The sequence below is a fragment of the Amblyomma americanum genome, chromosome 5, assembly GCF_052857255.1.
Source record: "Amblyomma americanum isolate KBUSLIRL-KWMA chromosome 5, ASM5285725v1, whole genome shotgun sequence".
NCBI classification, from domain to species: Eukaryota; Metazoa; Arthropoda; class Arachnida; order Ixodida; family Ixodidae; genus Amblyomma; species Amblyomma americanum.
Window position 1 is genome coordinate 16,443,358 of NC_135501.1, and position 24,707 is coordinate 16,468,064.

At 44.6% G+C, this 24,707-nt stretch overlaps 1 pseudogene; it reads left to right on the top strand.

The window, feature by feature from the left end:
- The first annotated feature begins 18,188 nt into the window (after positions 1-18,188).
- On the top strand, positions 18,189-22,839 carry LOC144133720 (uncharacterized; annotated as a pseudogene).
- Positions 22,840-24,707: the final 1,868 nt, after the last annotated feature.

Consider the following 24,707-nt stretch of genomic DNA (forward strand, 5'->3'; position numbering starts at 1 on the left):
GAAAGTACTTTCTACCAAAATCCAAGCACTTCTGTGTAACCAAGTGCTACTCATCAAAATTATTTGTGCCAACGAGCTGCTGTAGGGACGCCCCCAAATTAGCCGCATTTACATATGAAGACTGAGCGCTCAGTGAGTCTGCGTAAGGATACATGCAGAATACTGTCCATGATGTAAGAACATTGCAGCACATAAAGCAAAAGGAAAATTTTGTCGACATGGTAATGATTGTTAAAAGCCTCGGGTCATATTTTCTGACCTTTCTAGCACACTCTTGGCGGCCCTTCATTTTAATGCGAATGGCAAGATGGACCAGGCAGCAACAAGTGATGGCACACCCATGCGGCACGTAAAGACGGCAAATGCCAGGCACGGTGCCACATTCGTCACCCCAAAGAAGACAGCGCCGACTTTTTTCAAGTTGCTGTGATTTGCATATTATACTGTTGTGTAGTTTGTGCTTGCGTGTAAACGTGCAAAAGAATGAACCAACCCCGGTTCAAAGCCTTTATTAAAACTACCAGCAGTCTTCATTATGAAAAAAAGCCTAATACCACTGTTTTCATCAACGCAAAGGTGCGCATTTGGTGAAAAGTCATTATTGCAACTAATCTGCAAAGCAAGAGCTCAGCATTCACGACTCATTCACGACGTTTGTTCGCTCCCACATGGCAGAACTAGTCAGGCTTTAGTTTCCGCAGACTGTGGGAAATAAAAGCATGTGAAATCAATCACTGAGAGTCCAATGCGTTCGTCTATTACAGGGTATGGAGAGGACCTACAAATGCAGGTCATCAAGATGTGTTTTTTTGTATCCTAGCTTCAAAGATACCTTAGAACACAGTGAACTGATAGTTGGAGCAGCGGACACAAAACATGTGCAGTCCACGCCATTCAAGACTGCTCAAAAAGCGCGCTTTGCAAAGCCATGAAATCGCTGCTGCACTGAAATAGCTTTGGGAAAATTAATTGGAAAGCCTACAATTCATGTCCAGTATCTTGTGCCGTGAAGCAGTGCAAGAATATACCTATTCAGATCATTTGCTTACCTCGCTACCATAAATTGTTCCACAAAAAATTGAAGCATTTTAAATACGACTGATTTACCTTGTGCATTGTTCGCGAATTTTTGTTTTTATCCTTGGTCTTTATTGGTTTTTGTCTAACCTTCTATGGCAACCTAAATAGCTTGTATTACAAAGTAATGTAATTAATGTGTCTTATTTCGAAATCACAATTTTATTTTCATCCTGTAAGCTTGCCTTGCAATTTTGTGTTTATTCGCACTCTATGCCCTAGCAGCCCTATATATTAGATGTCAAAGCCCACCCTGTGTCCTTCTTTTGCTCAGGTAAAAAACATCGCTGTGGTTTTGTCACCAACTACCACAGTGAACACCTAGGCATCAACAGAAAGTAAGCTCAGTGTACAATTTTTAAGGGTTTTACTTTGTTAGAATTTCTGAATGTACCTTTTTTATTGAATTTTAGCCTCTATGCGCATTCATCTGTTACCTTGCATATTCTTCCAAAAGTGAAATATGAGACAAACCAACATTTCGTACTTCACCACAATATTGGTAACTTGGCAATTACTTGATGCACTGGAGAGTCTTGTTTGAAGCGTCTTTGTTGTGCCCAACAGTGTTACTAGCTGCACAATTTCCAACAACTAAATTTTAAAACTAATCGCTTGGCCAACTGGTGAGCTGGTAAATGAAGGCTGTACCTCTGACAGGAAAGGACAAATGTAACAGCGGGCATGCACAGCACTTCTTGAAGCTCGTTTATTTGACGAGAAGTGCTATGTATGCAACACAAGGGTTGTATGCAAGCCCTGGCATGATGTTATACCGAACTGTGCTGTCTACTTTCATAACCTAACAGCAGCAACAAGCACACAGCCTTTAGTGCCTTTTTAAACAATTCCAGCGGACCTTTAGGCAATTCTAGACTGCTCGAAACTACGTTTTTCTCATAACAGTGCAATCACCCAGCGGCACATATAAACGGCCATGCCAGTGCACTAAAAACAACTAAACCGCCCCCTCCGTCCCCCCTTTCCTCCGTCGCCCCTTCGTCGTCAATTCTAGTCTAATTCGGCAGATTTTCCATTTTAGTCCTGTACATTTTGATTATTGTAAGATGTGAGCATTGTTTTATCCATATGTAGACAACATGGCTTGTATTTTACATGTGAAATGCCTGAGGGTACATTTTGCAGTTTTCAGATCTCAACATTGAGTTCTATCTCTGAACACCTGAACATTGAGATCATGTGAGGGAAGTAACTGAAGGAGAGCGCAGCAAGATATGGAAAGGAAAATGATAGATGTAACGTTAAGTGACAGGAAGAGGGCAGAGTAGGTCAGAGAAAAAACGTGGGTTAGATTCTAGTCGAAATCAAGAAGAAATAGGGTAGGGCACGGCAAGTAATGCGCAGAGAAGATAATAGCTGGCCCTCAAGAGTAACGGACTGAATGCCAAGAATAGGCAAGCGCAGCAGGGAGCGGCACAAAGTTAGGTGTGTAGATGAGTTTAAGAGGATTGCGGGGCTGGGTGGCCCCAGCTGGCATAGACGAGGCTTAATTGGAGAATTCGGGCAGAAGCTTCTGTCCAGCAGGGAATATAGTCAGGCTGATTATGAAGTTGAACTGATTCATGAATGTGTTCTTTCAGCAACTGGCGACTGAGGATACATAGGCACGTGTTTTCTGCGAAATAAAAATAAAGCAGCTCTGAGTGGTGCTCAGTCCCGTTGGTTTCCATCCTGGAAAGTGTAGTTGCTTTGGCACCTTTAAATAGTTACAATGAAAAGCTACCAACCCATCCAATAAGAAGCTCTCTTGAGATGTAAGGAGAACCAAATTTTTCTGCTCTTACCTTTAGTGACAAGGAACCTAGCCCTCAATACAAGATGCTGGGAAATCGGCTGTACTTGCCTGCTAATATTCAATGTGCAGAAACCCTGTAAGTATGTCTGTCGGTAATGATGCCCTTATCTTCGCCACAACACAGGCAGGCAATGATTTTTTTTTCCAGGCGACGCCACAGCCACTGAACGAACTGCTGGTATGCTGTGTACTGGTACCTTCTGGGAAGAAACAACAAAGCCACTGAATTAATCATGCACTTTGATGACAATACGCACATGCATGCATGTTAGATGACACCTAAGGATGAATAAGTCACATAGTGCCATTAACTCTATATGCTACAAGGCTTATTCGTACGCAATGCAGTGCACGAAAAGTCAACTTTTTGAAGTGCATGTAGCATGAAACGCTTACGCATAACAATATAACTCCACTAGACTTTTTGCACGCAATGCTACGAACTGGAAATTTAATTTTAAAGCGAAAGCAGCTGTCGCAACTCGCAATCAATATATATATATATATATATATATATATATATATATATATATATATATATATATATATATATATATATATATATATATATATATATATATATATATATATATATATATATATATATATATATATATATATTGTCACGTGCTGCGCATGGGCTCTGAGGAATAAAGAAGACGTGCGGCGGCTGGAAGTAGGAGAGGAAGTCAAGGATCCCTGGTCAAGGTCTCGGTCCTGGCAGTCTTTTTGCCATAGGTAGCATAAGAGGGCTCTCGCACAGTTTCCGCCCTCGCCGTTAGATGACGTTCTACGTCAGACTCGCGGTATTACAGGGCGTGTTACGTCCACCGCTACGGTCGAGGGTGGTGCTGTTGAACACTCTCAAGGTTCGCTTACATGCAGTAAACATAAATACCCACGAAAGCAGCAGATTGGACAGCCGTCGCCGTAGCTCAGTTGGTAAGAGCACCGGACGCGATATTCGGAGGTCGTGGGTTCGGATCCCACCGGCGGCATGGTTGTTTTTTCTGCTGCTTTATAAATAATTTTCTTTAAACCAATTGATGGGCACTAAAAATAAAAAAAGATTAAAAACATTCCTCTATGCCCCTTGGTTTCGGTGACTGTTGGCTTCCTTAATATGTTTCTCTAACAAGCCTCTCATTTCCTTTACCTTGTCTGCTATATATATATATATATATATATATATATATATATATATATATATATATATATATATATATATATATATATATATATATATATATATATATATATATATATATATATAATTCAAAGTTGAAGACGCTTCATTTACCAATTGATTTATTTTGAGTCGACGTTTCGGACAGAGCCTGTCCTCTTGAGAAAGGACAGGCTCTGTCCGAAATGTCGACTCAAAATAAATCTATGGCTAAATGAAGCGTTTTCAACTTTGAATTTTTGCCTCTATCAAAAAAATACGTTTATCTTTCTATACTATATACATACATATATATATATATCTATATATATATATATATATATATATATATATATATATATATATATATATATATATATATATATATATATATATATATATATATATATATATATATATATATATATATATATATATATATATATATATATATATATATATATATATATATATATATATATATATATATATATATATATATATATGCGCGCTTTGCCTCAGTGGAATCTAGTCGTAATGGAGAGATGCCAGAAGAACGCGCCGCACGACTCGTGACTCGTCGTAACGAAGATGCGGCTAAAAGAAGTCGTGCAACATCCCGGAATGTCTCTTCAATTGCAGAAGAGACCGGTTTGAGTTCTGGAGAGCGTCGGAATGATACGCTCCGTAGGCGACGTGTCGAGGAAACGAAGCTTTCGCAATTCAACTAGGGTTAACCGAAGCTGAACCATAGCGAATTTTTTTACAGTGCGTGTAGCATGAAACGTTCACGTATAAAAAAAAACTGCACTATGATCTAGCGTAAATAAGAACATTTGGTGATGAACGCCTTGAAATGAAAAGTTCTACCGTGTGCGCAGCCTAAAGCATCATCGAACGAGAACAGAACCTCACTTGTTGATATCGTGGCTTGTTGATATCGTCTTTTGCCTTATGACTCTAGGCACTCCAAGATTGTTAAAAGGGCTATAGTGTCGCATTGCCTGGAGTCTTCTCTCAAGAAATCGTGCCCGCATCCGTTGCAAGACAGCTTTCACAATCAGATGGGCCGACTTTCGGCGGCTGGGTTCCCCTGCTCTGTGTTGGTTGCTGTTTGCGAGACCCACCTCCAAAAACTAAAACACGGAACCCGAAGAAAGTCCAGAGAAGATCGTGCCAGGACACAAAAGCCGCTAGTTGTGCCTTATTTACACTAGACCTCGCACAACTTGAGGAAAGTGGCCAACAGGTATGACGTGAGTGTCGTTTTTTCGGCTCCCAACAAGCTGGGAAAGTTTTGCCCCCGAATCGCCAGCTCTAGGAAGCGGGGTTGCCAGATAAAGCACGACACTCCGTTTATCAAGTGTTCCGTAGGAGTGGTCTACGCTATCCCTTAACATGTGGGAAGTTTTATGTTGGTCAAACTGGCCGCTGCATCAATGAGCGCTTGGGGGACCATGCCCGAAATTTGTCAGAGTTAAAAGACAAGTACGCACATTTGGTTGCGCACGTAATGAGCTGCGACGGGTGCGAGGCGCTTTTGAATGAGACGAAGGTTCTTGGCAAGAGCACAGATAAGATGGCGCGTGTCAGTCCGGAGGCTTTCTACATCAAGAAATATGGCAGCAGGTGCATCAGTACCCCTTCTTTATCTCTTTTGATTCAGAGTATCAATTTTTAGATTCAGTTATCATGTAACTTTTTCTTTTTCTTGTATGATTTTTTTGGCTGCCTGCCTGTTTTTTTGCGAAGCGATGTTCCCTTCGTTCACCTTCTCCTCCTTGTCACCCTTCTCTCCCCTTGAAGCTTCACCGTATATAAACTGCATCCTGCTTCAATAAAAAGCCAGTTGTGAGTTAGCGCTTGTGTCTCGTCTGTTCTGTCTTTGTGGTTGCATGTTTTTGCGCTAGGTTTTCTCTAAATCAAGTATGCACCAATTAGCCCAAAAAGAGGTGTTAATGCAGTTTCCCGTTGTGTGCGTAGCTCGAAGTAATTAAGCAACGCGGAGCACGGCGATGTCGAGGCATACAAGGCCGGGTGCTCCGTGCTCCCTTCCGGGTGCTCCGTGATGCAGCCCATCGGCTGAGCCGCGACGAGCGGTCTGTCTCTTGGCAGCACACACACTCGAGCTCCCTAACATTCGAAAGTGTTTGGCACTGTACACAACTGCACTTGAAACAGCCGCAATGCTACAGTGCAAAAAGCAAAAAAAGCTGACTGGATGCGCTTGTCTTCAGCAGCAATGCAAATTTCAAGTGTGAGCCTATAGCGTTCTAAATCAATAAGAGGATTTTTCATCACAGCTCTTCGTAACGGGAGGCAACATAGCTGCTACCAGCTTTTAAACGTTGATTTCGTGCACGTTGTAGTCATATGATTCGAAAAAGGAAGATGAAAACGCCTACGGCTACCTAATGTTGCACGAGCCTCCATATTAGCAAACGCACCGCTCGGCGAGTTAGTAAACGTAACTAGACGCTGGGAGCGCTACGATCTTGGATGACTGTTGATTACAGAATTCACGTATGTCCGCACGTACAAGTCTTTACTCATCAGTCGTGACGGCGGCTCGGCGATGACTGCTCTCGCACTTCCTGTGAGACAATGCCGGCTCCTCGGTGCTTGGACATTCTTGCTATCCGGCCGCACCAGCCGCTTCAGCCCTCAAAAGCATCGCACGCTTTTTGGGGCTGAGGTCGCTGAAGTGCAGGCCGAAGGTCTTTGCGAGAACTTCGTGGTCGGGTTCGGAAACGGGATCCACCTTAACGCTGGCAAGACGCCGGTGTAATCATAAACGAAGCGACGGTTGCGACGGACGATAGATGCCTTTAAAGTGCGGCCGGCGGTCGCTTTCATTTTGGCTGATGCTAGACCGCACCGCCAGCTGCCAAAATCCACGGAGTCTGCGTTTACGTCACGTTTCACGTCACTCCGTCCTATGACATCATAAGAAAGTCTCGAGTTTGAATCAGAGTGGTGGGAACATTTTTTCAACATCGAATCCAAATCTCTTTGAAATAAGTGCATCCTTCGCAGCCATGAAATGCCGAACTATCGGATTTGGCTAACAAACAAAAATTGATAGATTTCTCTTGACTGTTCCTTCAAGCTGGGACAGGGACACTCGCGGTTGGGGTGTGTCCACTGTAATGAAATCATCACTCAAGACAGCAATGGTGGAGCGCCGATAGATGCCCTATCGGCACTCTCGGAATCTCTCTGGGATCGGCACTATCGGAATCTGCAATATCGGAATCCGTCTCGTTCAGAGTACACTTCGAGGACGCTGTGTATTTGTTGGAACTATTCCTCAGCCGTGTAACACTCTCCCTGATTTTCTCGACGAATTGGGACTGTTTCTGTCCATGCATGTAACGGGCGACTCGGGGCTGATAATGGCCTGCGATTTTAACCTCCCTCATATTCATTTAGATTATATTTTACCTGAACACAGAGGGACTTAGATTGCAGAAAAACTGTTAGAAATTTCATTTTCTATAACCTCAGACAAATTGTCCATGAAGGTATCAGCGTGGCACTTCATTCTCAATTTTTACTTGGCCTTGTGTTCGCTTCTGATAAAGTCGGCATTCGTGAAGTGACTGTCATGGATGGCTTATCGGATCATAAGATATGATTCTGTTTAACCCCTTAACTGTTTTGGACGAGCTGCGCTCGTCCTTGCCAAGCCGTCCCCAAACCGTTTTGAACGACTGTAGCTCGTCCTTGCTGAATAGGTTCTTCCCTTCAGCGGTTCGGATGAGCAGCGCTCGTGTGTGGCTTAGATGGCATTGTGCTCGACAGATGGCAGCACCGACCTGTTAATTTCGTTTTCTTCTACCGCATAAATGTTTTTTTTTGTTATGGCAACGTGGGTTTTAATTGGTTTTTGGGGGGAAAGGAAATGGCGCAGTATCTGTCTCATATATCGTTGGACACCTGAACCGCGCCGTAAGGGAAGGGTAAAGGAGAGACTCAAAAAAGAAAGGAAGAGAGAGGTGCCGTAGTGGAGGGCTCCGGAATAATTTCGACCACCTGGGGATCTTTAACGTTAAAAATGGCATTCAGGGGAGGCTACGCGTGTATTGCTGGCCCGTCTTCTCGGAAAAGGCGCTTTTCTTCGTCGTCATCTTCTTCAGACGATGGTAATGAGACACCGAAATGTACAATGTTTTAGGTAGCGAGGACGACAGTGATGACGTGGTGCTGAGCAGTTTTTCCGATGAAGAAGAGGAAAGCTCAAAAGCGAACTTTGCGAGCGCCCATCAGTGGATGATGGGCGCTCGCTCAATATTTAATTCCTCTCTTTATTCTTATTCTTATAATTTTGAAATAAAAACTCTCATGCCTTTTCTGTTCATGAGGAACAATTCACCGGTGTTGCGCTCCCACGTGCTTTTTCTTTTTATTACCTGCGTTCAGGTGAACAGCCACCCGATCCTTGGCCGATCCCCCAGTGTGGGTATGTGCCATCTTTTGATAGGCTAACAACAACAACAACATCAGTGGATGAAGGTCGACGTCAGTAGCATCACTACGCAACCCTTTCGGTTTCCTTTTCTGGCAGTTCCCAGTAAGACGTTCACTATAAGCCCACCTGATGACTTGCTTGAATATACTGAGCGTTTCCTCGACGATTAACTCATTTCAATGGTGGTCGAAGAAACTAACCACAACGCTGCTGAGAAGGTGAAGGGCTGCCGTCCGTGTGAGCACTCCCGCGTCAAAATGTGGATGCCAGTGACTGAGGAGGAGATGTGGGTGAGACAAGAGCCTGAAAATTAGGAAGTAAACATGGTTTCGGTGCAAGAGCTGCAAAAAACCGTTATGCGTGACCCCTTGCTTTGAAATTTACCACTCCGTCCCAAAACCTTCCTCAGTGAAGCAATCAACTGTTTGTCACCAGAACTCAGTGAAAGAGTTAAGAAATTGTTGGCAGTGGTCATTCTTTATTATTTATCGCTCATTACCAGCAGGAGGTTGGTTTTCTGTATTGTGAGAAAAAATAAACTTGAATATGCTAATTTCACATCGTGTTTGCTCTAAATACTTTTTTTAAATATCGAATGCATGCTTTTTATTGCAATATTAACTGAAATCAGCAATAAAAAGTAAGCAGTTTTGTTAACAAATTTGGTGATATAACAAAATGGTGAAGGGGTTAATGTACGTGTTCACAACAGTCCTTGTAGAGAGCCTTCTCCGCAGGTGCTAGTGAAGGATTGCCCACGTGCGGACGACACGTCTATATTGGATTACTTCGAAATTTCTCTCAGTGGGTTTGCGTTCGCCCTCGAGCAGGAATCCGTGCAGCAATTACGCCAACGGTTTAGAAGTATAAAAGAATTTTGCGTGAATTGTTTTATTCTAACACGCCGCAAAAAGATATGGAAGCACAAATCATGGATAACCCGAAATATACACATGAAACAGACTATATAGATTACGTAAAAAGAAAGCTAGTTTTGCCACCCTTCTTGAAGTACGTCACAGGCTAAAGCTGCTTTATCAGCATCGGAGGAACGCTTTTTCAACAACATTTTAACTTGCTATCTCAAATCCTTTCGCCTTAAGTGTTGGCGTGCTAAGGTAAAAAGACTCAAGCTATAAATCAGATCAAAACGGGATCAAGCGATTTTGACCGAAAAGTCGAAGATAGCGCATGGATTCAAAATTTTTTGAAGCGAAAAGTTTCACTACAAAGCTTTTCGAGCCCTCAGCGGGGAAGCTAGAGGTCAGCACGGCTGCAAGTTTGATCTTGAATGTAGCTAGAGGACGAGAAGTTATTGGCGTGTAAGACTTTCATTCCACCAGTGCTCGAGTATGCTTCAGCTGCCTAGCATCCTCAACAAAAGGTGCTGCTAGGTAATCTCAAGAAGATAAAATGACTTGTGGCACGTTTCATCTGTGGCAGGTAGAGGAGGACCTGTTGGGTCACCGAAATAATGAAGTCTTGCAATTTTGAGAAGCTGCAGGGAAAAGGAAAAAGCAAAGGCTGAAATTTTTCCACCAAATATTGCATGAAGATTTAAAGATAAATAAGAAAAACTACTTCTACCCACCTGCTAAGCTTAGCGGCCGGATTAATCATGCGCAACGATAAGGCCTTACTTCGCACGGACTGCCTTATTTCGCTGTTCTTTTTTTCCTGATGTCTAGAGCTGTAGAATAAACTGCCTGCTCAAGTTGTAGAAAGCGCCAGTAAGACAGGATTTCAGACAGGCCTCGACGAATACTTGAATGAATGATAACATGTTGCTGCCTGTTCGTCGCGTCCTATTACTTTGTATGTGCAGTTTTGCTTTCTATGCATTTATACCAACATAGGAGCTTATTTGAGATGGTGTTTATACAATTCCAGCTCAACCTGCTCTTCAGTTTATTTAGTCGTATTTGAAATTTTTAGTAGGTGTTATTTTTTTGTGTATGTATTATTCATTCCTTCCCTGTCATGACCCTCAGTAAGGCGTAAGACTATGAATAAATAATTAAAATACATCAAACATTTTGCTAAAAACTCCGAGCTTGTTTTTTCTTCCCCTGTGCTCTTTTCTGAACTCTCTTTTACGACTTGCAAACATGTTCCTAAAGCCTTTTCTCACTTCTTTGAACCGTTAGAGTGCTTCACGACTCATCTTCACCAGAACCAAAGTGAAAAACAAAACAAGAACAGATAAAGTTCTTTCCACACGATACCATTTGAATAGATGATTGCGAGATGTTTCGAAAGTTTAATACGGCAGCATAAGAAAGGTCACTGCAAGCGGAAATAGCGGGAGGAATCTGTCAGCAGCCAGTGGCAGGTAGGTCACTTAGTATAAAAGATATAATTATACACTCGACATGCTCTCCACTTATTGCCGAAATCTTTAATTTATAACTGCCTGTTGATCGTCAATAAAGCGTCTATCGCGTTGAATGTATGCAGCATAACCAACAAGGCTTAGTTTTCGCACTTTTAGATATAACGAAGCTTTGTATGCCGCCTGGTATAAAAAGCCCTTTCCTCGGCTGACCTCAGATATAACCAAGCTTATTATAGCGCCTCGAATATCATGGTCTTTGGCGTGTTAAACTCGAATAGTATGCCGCCCCGAGTATAAAAACGTTCGTGTATAAACCTAGGATATAACGAACTTTCATGTGTTACCTCGGACATAAACAAGCTAAGTACATAACTATGGATATAACAAACTTGTGTCTGAACTTCAGGTGTAACGAAATTGTGTTGCCCGCGGATATATTGAGCCTAGGAGTACAACCACTGATACATCTAATTGTAGTACCTCAATCTCTGACATAACGAACATTTCGTTGCAAAAGCATTCAACCGATCAACCTTGCATCGCACAAGTCTTTTGCTTCACGCTCCGCTTCCGTTTCAGCGGCAGTTTCTCCACAATTTTGGGGTATTGTACGCGTGTTTGCTAATGATTGGAGACATAAGCATGGTATGCTGAAAAAACATCACCGTCGGAGCTGGCATGCCAAGTTCGTTTGTGCCGGCCTTCGAATATCAGACGGCAGCTGGATCGCGACACAGAGACAAATCTGAAAGTGGCTGAAGCGAGTTCATAGCGTGTCAAACGAACCACTGCTCAAAATAATTTCACATTACGATGTAAAAGAAACACGTTACGTCATACTGACAAATTTGACTGCTGAAAAGCGACGAAATGCAAAATTCTTTCGTAATTAAAGATTGTAAATAGCACAAAACAAACTATGCTACTACCGGCAGCACAAAACCATGGCTCGGGGAAATGTGATAATTGTTTCAAGAGCACATTACGTCTTCCAATTGCTAAACGTTTTTAAAGATGCGTTATAGTCGCCTTATTGCGCTTGCTGAATAAAACCAGTGCTTCTTTCCCATCACCAGTGAATACTTTGAGTTTACTACACATTGTGGTACCCTATGGTCCTCGTGGTACCCCATGGCTCTATTTCCTCTCAGAGAGGGTCACAAAGATCACGTCTGGTGGTCACCAGCTGTAGAGCCCTGGTGGAATCAGGTCACTAACCAATCGTCTGCTGGACTCCAGAGCAAGATATTTTATTTTGTTCTCCTCGAGCCGACCCGCAGCCTGAGCCTTTCTGCCACACGGTTCGTGTAATCCGCCCCGAAGAGGTGGCGCTGCTACAATATAAATAGCGTCAAATGAATATTCGCCGTAACGATCATAACCGAGTAGATGGAAGAGTGAGGGCAGGTATGTGGTTTCTTGACACACAAATTGAACAAGGGAAGGAAAAACCACGTTTTTGTAGATTTGATAGCAATAATCGCTTCCTAGCAGTGTGGACACTAATGACATAATTCTTTCGCCGAACGTGATGGCAGGAGAGTGGATTGCGGCTCTGCTGTGCTTCCTGTTGGGTAACTTGTACTTACTTATTTGCTTGCTTTATAAAGACGTGCGCCGGGGACTCAACCTCCTTACAGTCGGTAAATAGGCGTGAAACTGCCAGAGTTCGCGTGGTTTTTGTGCGGACAAAAACATTATTTTCAAAATGCACAAGATGATGGTAAGCACTGAGAATTAACCAATATTACATCATGTGGTTTGCTATTGTATAAAATATTTAGGCCATCATGTGCAATTTCAGGGCGAAAATAGGAGGAAGCAGTGGGCATGACTATCTTACAGTGATCGAAAATCACGTCAGTGCGGGGAAGTCAAACAAACACAGCCACAGCTTCTTGGCACTTGTTGCACCAAGGCGGAAATGGACCTTCAGTCTGAGTGTACAGGCGTTCTGGAGGCAGTACTGCAACGGCTGTGTGGAATATTTGGGCAGCAGTAGGCAGTAAAGCCAGAAAGCGGGGCCAGAGCATTGGTCTCTTGTAGCAGCAATGCCCACGCAAAAAGTTTACCTGAGCGCAGTCGATCACGGATCTCACCTGCCTTTTTCAGGAAATCCCAGCAGTTTCATTGTAACACATATCGGTGGGTTTTCAATGTTGAATCTATATTTAGGAAACAGAAGGAAGATTAGTTATCAACATCTTTTTCAGTTGCTGCAGTGAAGCAGCTCTAAAGAAGCCGAGTAGCCTGTGTTGTTGCACAAGGGGCAAGCGATGTGTGCGCAGTTGACAGCGTCACTGGAGATGGATGAGTAGTACTGCGTTTCAGCGATTGGGCAAGTAAGGCCCCTTTTTTAGGACAGACGCTTAACCTCCTCCTGCAGAACTGCTAGCTGTTTTCCATTCTGCAATGTCATGTGAATATTGTCGCCGACAAACGTAGGGCGGCACGAAAAGGGGCTTTTTTAATCCGAAGGCCAGAAACCCAGCAGCGCGCGTTCGAACGGGAACGTCCTCTTCGCTCCCCCACGAGCCCAGTAATGCCGCTCGGCCGCATGGCGGCGCTCGCAGAATGTGAGCAGTGTGGCAATATTGCCCTTCAAGGGTCGGTTGTTAGGATGGTTTAGCAGAAAGTGCTTCTCCCAGCTCCAATGCTTGACCGCACGTTTGGGTGGCGGTAAGACCTTCATCAACATCAGGTTGTCGGTGGTGTCATCTTCGCTAAGCGCCAGTAGTGCAAAGCGGATCGATGTAGGCAAGACACTATTTGACGACTCTGGCATTGGCTTCGGGCGTGCAACCTTGAAATGTTTACGCCGTTTTCGTGTGGCGCGACGCTTCGCTGGGCAGTCTTTGGAAGTAATATCGTGATCATCTTGCGACAAAGGCCGCAGCAATGTTGCTCGGAATCAGAAGAAGCCTTGGAGGTGCCTACGGGCTGCGGGCAAGACGCGCTCATGTGTCCTAGCCAGAAGCAACTATAACAGTAAGCGACTGCAGGTTTGTAGAGCAGGTGCTAAAAGGTGACAAAATAAAATGAAATCTTAGTCACCCCAGACAGAAGACCCAGCAGAGTGAAAGACACATACATCCCGTGCCCATGTAGCGAGTATCGACCACCTTATGCTTAGAGCAATCCAACGAAGAAACAAGTTCCTTGGCTGCCGACAGCCGACACGACATAATGCCAAAGGTCTGAGCAAGATGTCAGGTAAGTTTTAACAGTCACATTAGTCGAAGCAGAGGCTGGCAATTTCCATTTCGCGGAGGTATAGCGGTAATACGCTAGGTTGAGACGAAAGGCGGCTCTCTTCTGAACGGTTCCTTAGAAAGATGTTTCATACTGGCTTGTCAATGCGGCAGCATTTTTGGAAGGAGTCGTAGAGCTTGGAGTAAGAAAGCGTTCCATCGTAGCCCTAGTTCGTTGCAGTAGCGGAGCGGTGGGATCACCTCTGAAATCGGCGAAGGTCACCGACTGCGGGTAAAGAGCGACCGCGATCAGATGGCGGCTGATCACCGCACGCAGTAAAGCTGCGGCGAGGTCTTTGCAGACAATCGCTGGTCAAGTGGTCAAAAATGATGGAGCGCACTGCAAACACGTCCGATCCGGGCTGCGCTTCACCTTGCTCCAAATATATTATTTGGCTTCGTCGAAAGTATCTTGCAACACAATCATATCTCGGCGCCTTAAAAACGAAACGATGGCTTTATTTTGCAAGGGAAAAATCATTTTCGTAACTGCATTAATGTCTTGCTGTTGTTAGAGAGCCCCGTATATTTGTTGTGGTCTTCGAGCTGCACAAGGATCCCTTGCGCAGTTTTTTAGAATATCTAGAAACACTGTTGCATTCTCTAACAAAATGATTACACATTATGCTTGAGGGAGATTTTAACATACACTTTCTCTAAACGTCATCCCCGGAACATTTGTTTCAAACAGTGCTCTCCTCACATGGCTTTAGTAACGTGGCTCACATTCCCGCAAGCATAACAGTCAACTCAATCACAATAATAGCTTTATTTATAAGAAATTTGATTATTTGAATGACGAAGCAGGGATGGCGTACAAATAGACCATCCGTCTCGCTTGCAAGAGGACCACGGTTCAAATCCCAACGCTGCGCAATTCTCCGCCAGGTTAAAAAAAAAGTAAACTCTGCGTGTCAACGGGATTGCATAAACATGCCTGGCGTGCGGCCTGATCTCGGTCATCAGAACCGACAAAGCACTCCCTCGTCAGAACAGGTTTTGGCCACATTGGTGTAGTACTTGGCCGCAACCTTCTATGAACAAACCAATTAACCCTCGGCCCTCAGTCCCAACACCTGCGGACCAATTGAACAAGGTGGCGGTCAGAGCTATGACGCAGTGGAGGATGCTGAGAATCTCTGGCTCCCGACAGGCCATCATTGGAATCTGAACCCGGGAACGTTTAACGCTAGAACCTTATCCAGTGAGGCTAGCCTAGCAGTGCTGTCGAGGAACTGGCGGGCATTAAATGGGATGTCATAGGGCTCAGCCAAGTGAGGAGGACAGGTGAGGCGTATATAGCACTAAAGCGCGGGAACATACTGTACTATCGCGGATTAGAGGATAGACGTGGACTAGATGTGGAATTCTTCATCAATCAGGATATACCTGGCAATATAGAGGAATTCTGTAGTATTAACGAGAGGGCGCCAGCTATTGTATTTAGAAGGTGAAAATAGTGCAGGCATACGCGCGTACATTTAGCCATGATCGTTGAAATATTCTATGAACACGTGGAATTGGCAACGAACAAAGTAAAACACAGTGCATTGTACTGATGGGCGACTACGATGCGGAGGTAGGCAAGAAACAGGCTGGCGACCAGCTCGTCGATGTCAACAATTTACGGATCATGAATACTTTCTTCCGCAAACGAGAGAACAGGAAGTGGACCTGGATGAGCCACAATGGTGAGACTAAAAATGAAATAGACCTCATACTATGCGTCCACCCTGGCATTGTGCAGGATGTGAAGGGCGTCGGGCGTCGGAAAGGTGCGTTGTAGCGACCACAGAATAGTGAGGTCTCGAAATAGACTACATTTGATGAGGGAACAGGAGAATCTCGTGAAGCACCAGCCCATAGTTACTGGTAAGAGGGAAAGTAGAGGATTTCAGGGTATCGCTACATAACCAACATTTGGCTTTAACTGATGAAGACAAATTTAATGTTTACAAAATGAAGGATAATGTCACTGCTATCGCTACGGAGTGCGCCGTAGAAGGAGGCGGTAGGTTTGTTCGAGAGGATACCGGCAAGCTTTCTCAGCAGACGAAAGAGTTGACTAAGAAACGTCAATGCTTGAGGGCGTCTAACCATGCAGGCAGAATAGAACTAGCAGAGCTATCGAAGGTAATAAATAAGCGTAAGGTAGCTGACATAAGGAAGTTTAATATGGAGAGAATCGAGCTTGCTCTGAACAACGGAGTTAGCCTAAAGCTGAAACTGGGCATAGGTAAAAACCATGTGTATGAGTTAAGAGGCGAGCGGGGTGCGTCATTAGCAATAGGGATAGGATAGTTAAAGTAGCCTAACAGTTGAACACAAATCTCTACAGTAGCCAATCTAATCATAACGTTAATTAGAGAGACAGCACAGCACTGCTATGTGTTATCCCGGCAGTAACCAAACAGGCGGGAAAGAAATCCTTAGAAGTGCAAACAGGGCAGGCAGCTGTTGAGGATCAGGTAACAGCAAAACTGCGCAGAATATAACGAACCCCTATATATAGCCTTCATTCATTGCGAGAAAGCATTTGACTCAGTGGAAACCTAAACAGTCATTCAGGCATTGCGATATCAGGGTGTTGAAGAGAGTTATGTGAAAATACTGGGAGATATCTAGAGGAACCTCACATCTGCCATAGTCCTCCCGGCCCTGCTGACCCTAAAGATGCGAATTCGATCTAATGACTTAGACAGGCAGCGAAGAATGGTAGGTCTTAAAATTAAGATGCAGAAAACCAAAGTAATGTTGAACTGTCTAGCAAGGAAACAACAGTTCACAACTGGTAGCGAGGTGCTGGAAGAGGTAAATGAACACATCTACTTAGGGCAGGCAGTGACCGCTGATCTGGGTCATGAGAGGGAAATAACTAGAAGAATAGGATTGGGGTGGCGCGCATATCGCAGGCTCTGTCTTGTCATGAACGGCAGTTATGTCCCTCAAGAGAAAAGTGTACAACAACTGTATCTTACCTGTGCTCACTCACGGGGCACAAAATAGGAGGCTAAGGAAATGAATTCAGCTTAATTTAAGGACCACGCAGAGAGCTATGGAAAGAAAAATGATGGGTCGAACGTTAAGTGACAGGAAGAGGGCAGAGTGTCGGGTATCAAAGATGGGTGTCAGGAGGAGTCAGGTATAAAAAGTTGGTTAATGACATCCTAGTCAAAATGAAGGGGAATAAACCGGCTTAAGCAGGGCATGTACTACGAAGGCAAGATAACCGCTGGTCCTTAAAGGTAATAGAGCGGATTCCAAGAGAAGACAAGCGTAGCAGGGGGCGGCAGAAGGTACAGGCGGATGAGATTGAGAAGTGGGCATACGATGGGCGTAGCTGGCAAGGGACAGGTTTAATTGGAGAGACATGAGAGAGGAATTTGCCCTTCAGTGGGCGTAGTCATGATGATGATGATGGTAACAAATTTACTTCAACGCGAAGATATAGCACATACATTTTAATACAACGTCAGTGACCGTTTTCTGCTACTCTTGATTAACAGAACGACATCTAAACGGGCCCATTCCATCACCCTTGCGGTCAGCAAGATTCAAAAGTGTATTCACGCAACAATTAACATTTTTTCACTTGAAACTGGTGCAAGCAAACTGGAGCCAAGTTTACAGGCTGTCATCAACTCAACATATCTCTAATATTTTTCCACCGTCCTACTAGGAACATACTCACAATCATTCCATCTTGTTACTCTAAAAAAGGTGCAAAAATCTCCCAGACAAAGGATTGTTTGGAAATGCTAAAGAAGACAACCAGTTCCCTTTATTTTCAAATATGTGTATATGTTCAGGAAAGGCCACAGTTCAAGAGCAAAAAAATAGCTTGAAAATATCTGTGCCCTTTATAAAAGGTGTATCCGATAGGGCCACTGTAGCATGACTGCGCACCCTAAATGCGCAGATACTCTCGGCGCACGTTCCCGCGCCTATATTATCAAATGCTTGAATAAAGAAATCGTTCTTGTTCTGGCCATCATGCTGTTGCGTCGTCCTTGCTAGTTACATGGTGTCAGAAGTGGCCGCCGCGGACCGAAGCCCAGCAGTAAAGGCGCGGAATGGACCTAATGAAGGTGCCGGAACCTTTGCGTCTATCGGGCAACCTATCGGAAAATTGGCAGCGCTTCAAGCAAAAGTTTGAGCTGTGTCTGCAAGCAACGGCAGTAGAGAAGGCCCCGAAAAGTGATGCTTCAAAAGCTGCACCCTTGCTGAGCTTCGCAGGAGACGAAGCGCTCGAAATCTTCAACAATTTCCAGTACGGCACCGCAGAAAGCAAGGAAAGCTGCGGAACTGTGGTGCAGAAGTTCGACGCTTATCTGAGGTGAGCAACGAAATTCATGAAAGATATGTATTTCGTACAAGGAGCCAGATGGAGAAGGAACCTTTTGAGAAATTTGTGCGCGATTTAAACAGACAGGCAACCCAGTGCAATTTTCGGGATCGGCACGATTCACTGATTAGAGAATACATTGTGTTTGGTACAAATAACTCAAAGCCGTGGTAAAAACAGCGCAGCGACGACAGACACAGAGAAGACAGAAAAAGACGGACAAGCGCAATAAACTTTAGTTGTTAGTCAGCGCTTGTCCGTCTTCTTCTGTCTTCTCTGTGTCTGTCGTCGCTGCGCTGTTTTTACCACGGCTTAAAGATGCACCAACTAGCTCAGTTGTCGGTTCTTCTGCAAATAACTCAAAGCTTCGTGAAAGAATGCTCGCCGAGAAAGACCTAAAGCTACTAAAAGCTGAAGAATTGTGCAAGGCTGCAGAATCGGCGACACTAAGGAGCCAAATTCGGAATAAGTCAGAAGACTGCGTTGGCAGTATTTCAAGTCGCACAGTCTCGACGAAAAAACAGCAGCAACACGATAAAAAGCTTTGTCAAGATAATAAAGAGTACTGCTGCAGGAAATGCAACCATAAACATAGGCCTAAACAATGTCCAGCGTTCGGTAAGATATGTTATTCTTGCCGCAAGTTCAACCACTTAGCAAGTTGTTGCCGGAAGTCGACCACCGTCAGTGAAATCGGTAAAGTCGACTAAAATGACTGAAATTCTTGAAACCTCCCAAAATGGTCACAGGAAGAACTGGACAGTTAAAGCACGTGTAAGTGGCCGCGAAGTTATGTTCAAGGTGGACACTGGTTCACAGGCAAGCTTGCTACCGTTTTCAATATACCGTAAGCTTCAAACCAAAGAATCATTGCAATCTACCTGCTCAGTGCTGCGAGCATACAACGGGGGTGCAATTTCAAGCTACGGAACAACGTCACAGAAAGTGTCCGTGGGAGCCACCGAGATTACCATCAAATTTTTCGTCGTAAAGAATGGGCGTCAAGCCATCCTTTGACCGCCAAAGACCTATAATAGTGAAGCTCTCTGCTTTCAAAACCAAAGGGGTCATTCTTTCGAATGGCCCTAAGCTTAAAAATACAGATTTCAGTATCGGCGAAGATTTTTCTCGGCCCGTCCGAAATGCCCGAAAACACCTTGTGGCTTTCGCCAGAACCAAGTCAGGATTCTTTTCCCTTCGATACAAAACGCTGCACATGGGACCAAAACGTTATATGTTTGACCAAGACACACAGACCGTGAAAGAAATCGCATAGGAATCATGTCGCCGTCGGATCGCGCGCAAGCAACCACAGGCTACCCGTCGAGTTAATCTTTCTTTTTCCATAATCTACACCAATATACGCAGTTTCCTTCCAAAGCGCGAAGCCCTGTCTAATCTCCTGTCATCTTCAGGCAGCAACATATTAATCTTAACTGAAACGTGGCTGACAAGCGACGTGACAGATAATGAAATTCTGGATGAATTGCCAAATTTCAATGTTTACCGCAATGATCGTCAAGGCACACGCGGAGGAGGTGTTCTTATTGCCATTAACAACCAAATATCTTGTTCTCATGTTAACATTAGTTCAGATCTAGAAATATTGTGGTTAAAATGTTGCGCTCCACCGGAAACAGTTCTACTTGGCGTCTGCTACAGGGCCCCCAACAGCAACCCAGGATTCGCGCTTAGCCTGAACGATGCACTAGTCCAAATTACTAAAAAAACACCCTGGTGCGCAAACTGTTCTCTTAGGCGATTTTAACTACCCTGGCATCGATTGGCAAAACGTAGGACCACTAACCGCCGGTAACCCTGAAGCAAGAGAATTCGTAGATGTATGCTTAAACTTTAATCTGACGCAAATGGTGCTCGAACCGACACGCGTCGCTCACGGATCTTCAAATATTCTGGACTTAATACTGACCAACAACCCTGAAAGCTTATCATCGATTACTTACCTGCGTGAAATCAGTGATCATAAGGTTATTCATGCCATATTCAAGTTCTCCCCCACATCCCGTCAAACGTTCAAGAAAACCATCCGTATGTACGACAAAGGCAATTACGAAGAAATCAACGAGCTAGAAGCATTCCTGCCTTATTTTCAATCCACATTTCATCACCGGTCTGTCAATGATAACTGGTCGATTTTCAAAAAGAAGATCGAAGAACTGACAAACAAATTTATTCCCTCTATCAGCTTTCGAGCAAACCGCCAAAAACCGTGGTTTTCACACAACCTTAAGAGATTAGAAAGAAGAAAAAAACGACTTTATAGTGCAGCGAAACGGAGCCCAGACGCAGATGCATGGGATAGGTACTATCAGGCCGAGGACACGTATTACAATGCAATTCGCTGCGCCAAACAAGCATTTTTCCAAACTGATCTACCAAAAATCCTAATGAATAACCCCAGGAGGTTTTGGGAAATAATAAACCCGCAAGCAACTCGCATAATCGCTCTAATGAATGCCGCAGGCGAGGATGCCAGTGATACTGAATGTGCCGAAATATTTAATCGCGCGTTTGTATCTGTTTTCACAAACGAAACTGCCTCACCATTGCCCACTCCGCCTACTCTAACACTGCCAGCGATGTCTCACATCGAAATCACAGCGCAGGGTATCGAAAACCTTATCGACAGAATTAAACTTTCGTCAGCCGCTGGAGTGGACGAAATGAACTCAAAAGTACTGAAAAACACAAAACACATTTCTGCCATTTATCTCTCATTACTGTTTCTGCAATCGCTGTCGACAGGAACTTTTCCGGACGACTGGAAGGTGGGGAGGGTCATCCCGGCCCACAAATCAGGTCAAAAGGATTCTCCGCTAAATTATCGTCCCATTTCCTTAACCAGCGTGCCTTGCAAAATCATGGAACATGTCATCTATTCCCATATCATAAACTTTCTGGATTCAAACAGCTTCCTTGATCCGGCTCAACACGGGTTTCGTAGGGGGCTCTCCTGCAAAACCCAACTGGCAATCTTCACTCACGACGTGCATGCTAACCTTGACCGCAACCTGCAGACCGATGCGTTATTTTTAGATTTTGCGAAGGCATTTGACAAGGTACCTCACCAGCGCCTAATACTAAAACTCGCCCTTTTAAATTTACACCCTAATATCCTGCAATGGATTAAAGAATTTCTAGCTAACCGATCTCAGTTCGTTTCTATTAACAACCACCGCTCAAGCGCTCTCCCTGTTAAATCTGGCGTCCCTCAGGGATCTGTGCTCGGCCCACTCTTGTTTCAAATATATATTAATGATCTAGCTTCACATGTGTCATGTAAAATTCGTATCTTCGCTGATGACTGCGTAATCTATCGCACTGTCACTAACATTTCTGATCAAATGGCCCTTCAAAACGACCTTAACAGCGTCCATAAATGGTGTGACCTCTGGCTAATGACGCTAAATGCTAACAAATGCAAACTCATCTCCTTTCATCGACAACACAACCCTCTAATTTTTTCCTATGCAGTTGCTAACTCGTTTATAGAAAGCGTCCAATCGTTTAGGTATCTTGGTGTCACCCTCTGCAGCGATCTTTCTTGGTGAACACACATTACCACAATCATATCATCTGCTAACAGATCTCTAGGATTCATGAAACGTCATCTTCGTCATGCGCGGCAACACGTGAAGCTTCTCGCTTATAAAACCCTCATCAGACCCAAACTTGAGTACGCCAGCCCCATCTGGAGCCCACACCATGCATACCTAACAAATGCACTCGAGTCAGTTCAGAACCGCGCCATTCGTTTCATTCACTCTGCATATTCATATACCACCAGCGTTTCAGCTCTGAAGAAGAATTCCGCTCTTGAAAGCCTCGCAGACCGCCGCCGCATTGCCAGCCTCTATTTGCTCCACAAGTTTTTCCATAGTTCTCTAAATCAACCAACCTACATTACTCATCCGAACCGCATATCTCACCGCACTGCCCATCCGTTTCAGATCGCCCGCCCTGTGTCGCGTACTGCAACTTTTTCAGCTTCATTTTTTCTCCGAACTGTTGTGGACTGGAATGGCCTCCCCACCGATATCGCTGCCATCACACACCTGTCTGCATTTTCAGATACGCTAAGCAATTATTTCAAAGAAATGACTCGTACTTGTTGATCAACATATTAACCCACCCCTTATGTAATACCCCCTGAAGGGGGTCTTTAAAGTGAATAAAGTGAAGTGAAAGTGAAGGACTCGATGCCAATGAGGCGCTCGGGTTTGTTCAACGCTAGGTGGACACTGTGAATGCCTTCCCTGAGTATGAACTTTTGAAACATTTTAGGCATGTCTTCCAAGGGTTGGGCTGCTTCAAGATTCCGTACAGCATGGTCCTGGAACCAGGTGCAGTTCCAGTAGTTCAGCCGGCCCGTAGGGTTCCACTCGCACTTCAGGAACCCCTGGAGAATGAACTCCAGCGGATGACGCGTGCGGGAATCATAGTAAGCCATTTGGTCTTAGTAAAGAAAAAGAACGGTGCTTTAAGGGTTTGCATGGACCCCAGAAGAGTAAACATGCACATCAAGAGGCAACACTTCCCCTTACCAAGGCGCGAGGACTTGGAAGCACGACTAACAGGAGCTACCTATATTAGCGGTCTGGATGCAAACGCTGGATTCCATCAGGTGCCCCTGGACGAGAAAACGTCCAAGATCTGTACGTTCGCTTCACCTTTCGGCAGATGCCGCTTCTTAAGGCTACACTTTGGTATCTCGTCCGCTCCTGAGGTGTTTCAGCAGGCGCTTTGTCAGATATTTGATGGTCTACCTGGGGTGCTTATCAATATAGACGATATCCTGGTCTGGCGCTCAACGAAGGAAGTGCACGATAAGCGCCTGGTAGCTGCGTTGAAAGCTGCGGAAACAGCTGGGTTAAAGTTTAATCCTCAAGTGCAAGTTCGGCCTAAGAGAGCTACGTTTTCTGGATGATATCATAGGCGAGAAAGGCATATCGCCAAACCCAGGGCTCGTTAAAAGTTTGGTTCAAATGCCGGTGCCGACATGCAAGGCCGATGTTCACCGTATGCTTGGTGTGTTGAACTACTTCGGCAAGTTCATGCCGCGGCTATCTGCAAGAACGGCGCTATTAAGAGCCCTTATCAAATCTGGCACGGAGTTTGAGTGGACAGAAAAACCACGCCAAAGAGCGGAAAAGCATCACGCAAATTTTGACCACCGCGCCCGTGTTAGCGATCTTCGACCCTCGAAGGGAAACAAAGCTATCTTCCGACGCATCGCAGAACGGCTTCGGCGCCGTTCTTTTGCAGTGTCACAACAATGAGTGGCGGCCCGTAGCTTACGCATCCCGAGTCCTTACTGAAGCAGAAAATCGTTATGCTGAGATAGAAAAAGAGGCCCTAGCAATTTGCTTTGGATGCGAAAAATTTCACCAATTTGTCTATGGGCGGAAAGTGACGATCGAAAAGGACCACAAGCCACTTTTGGCAATTGCTCAAAAGGAAGTCGGTGACATGCCGCCTCGTCTTCAACCATTCTTTCTGAGATTGCTCAAGTATTATTTTGCCTTGCAGTATATTCCTGGGAAGCACCTTGTGCTTGCTGACATGCTGTCCCTATCGACTGCTGACAACCAAGACAAGGCTGGTGCCACGGACGACGTCGAAGTTCACGCAGTCGAGCTACTAGGCAGCAGAGTCACAGCAGAAACGCAGAAAGAACTCCAGGAGGCAACTGCTCGTGACTGCTACCTGCAGTCTGTAATCACTAGTTTGTCGTCGGGGCTACCGGTACAAGGTGACCTCAGGCCTTCTGAGCAAGAACTCTCATTTGTCAGCGGAATAATTTTAAAGGCATCGAAAGTGGTTATCCCGAAAAGCATGCGTCAAACAATGCTGCAAAGGATTCATGCAGGTCATCTCGGCATGCAAAAATGCAAGGAAAAAGCCAGACGTCTCGCATTTTGGCCAGGGCTCAACGCTGCGATCACTTCGATGGTGCAAATGTGCCCTACATGTCGCAAGTACGCTTACAAACAGCCGCAGGAACCGCTTCAAATGCGACCCGTGCCAGGTTGTGTATGGTATAGAGTTGGGGCTGACATTTTTTCGCTTGCGGGAGACGCGTACATCGTTGTTTTCGATGCCTTATCAAACTTTCCAGAAGTCCAGAAACTGCCAGACACATCGGCGCGATCAACCATTGCAGTCCTCAATGCTAGCTTTGCAAGATTTGGCGTGCCAGTTGAAGTATGTACTGATAATGGTCCGC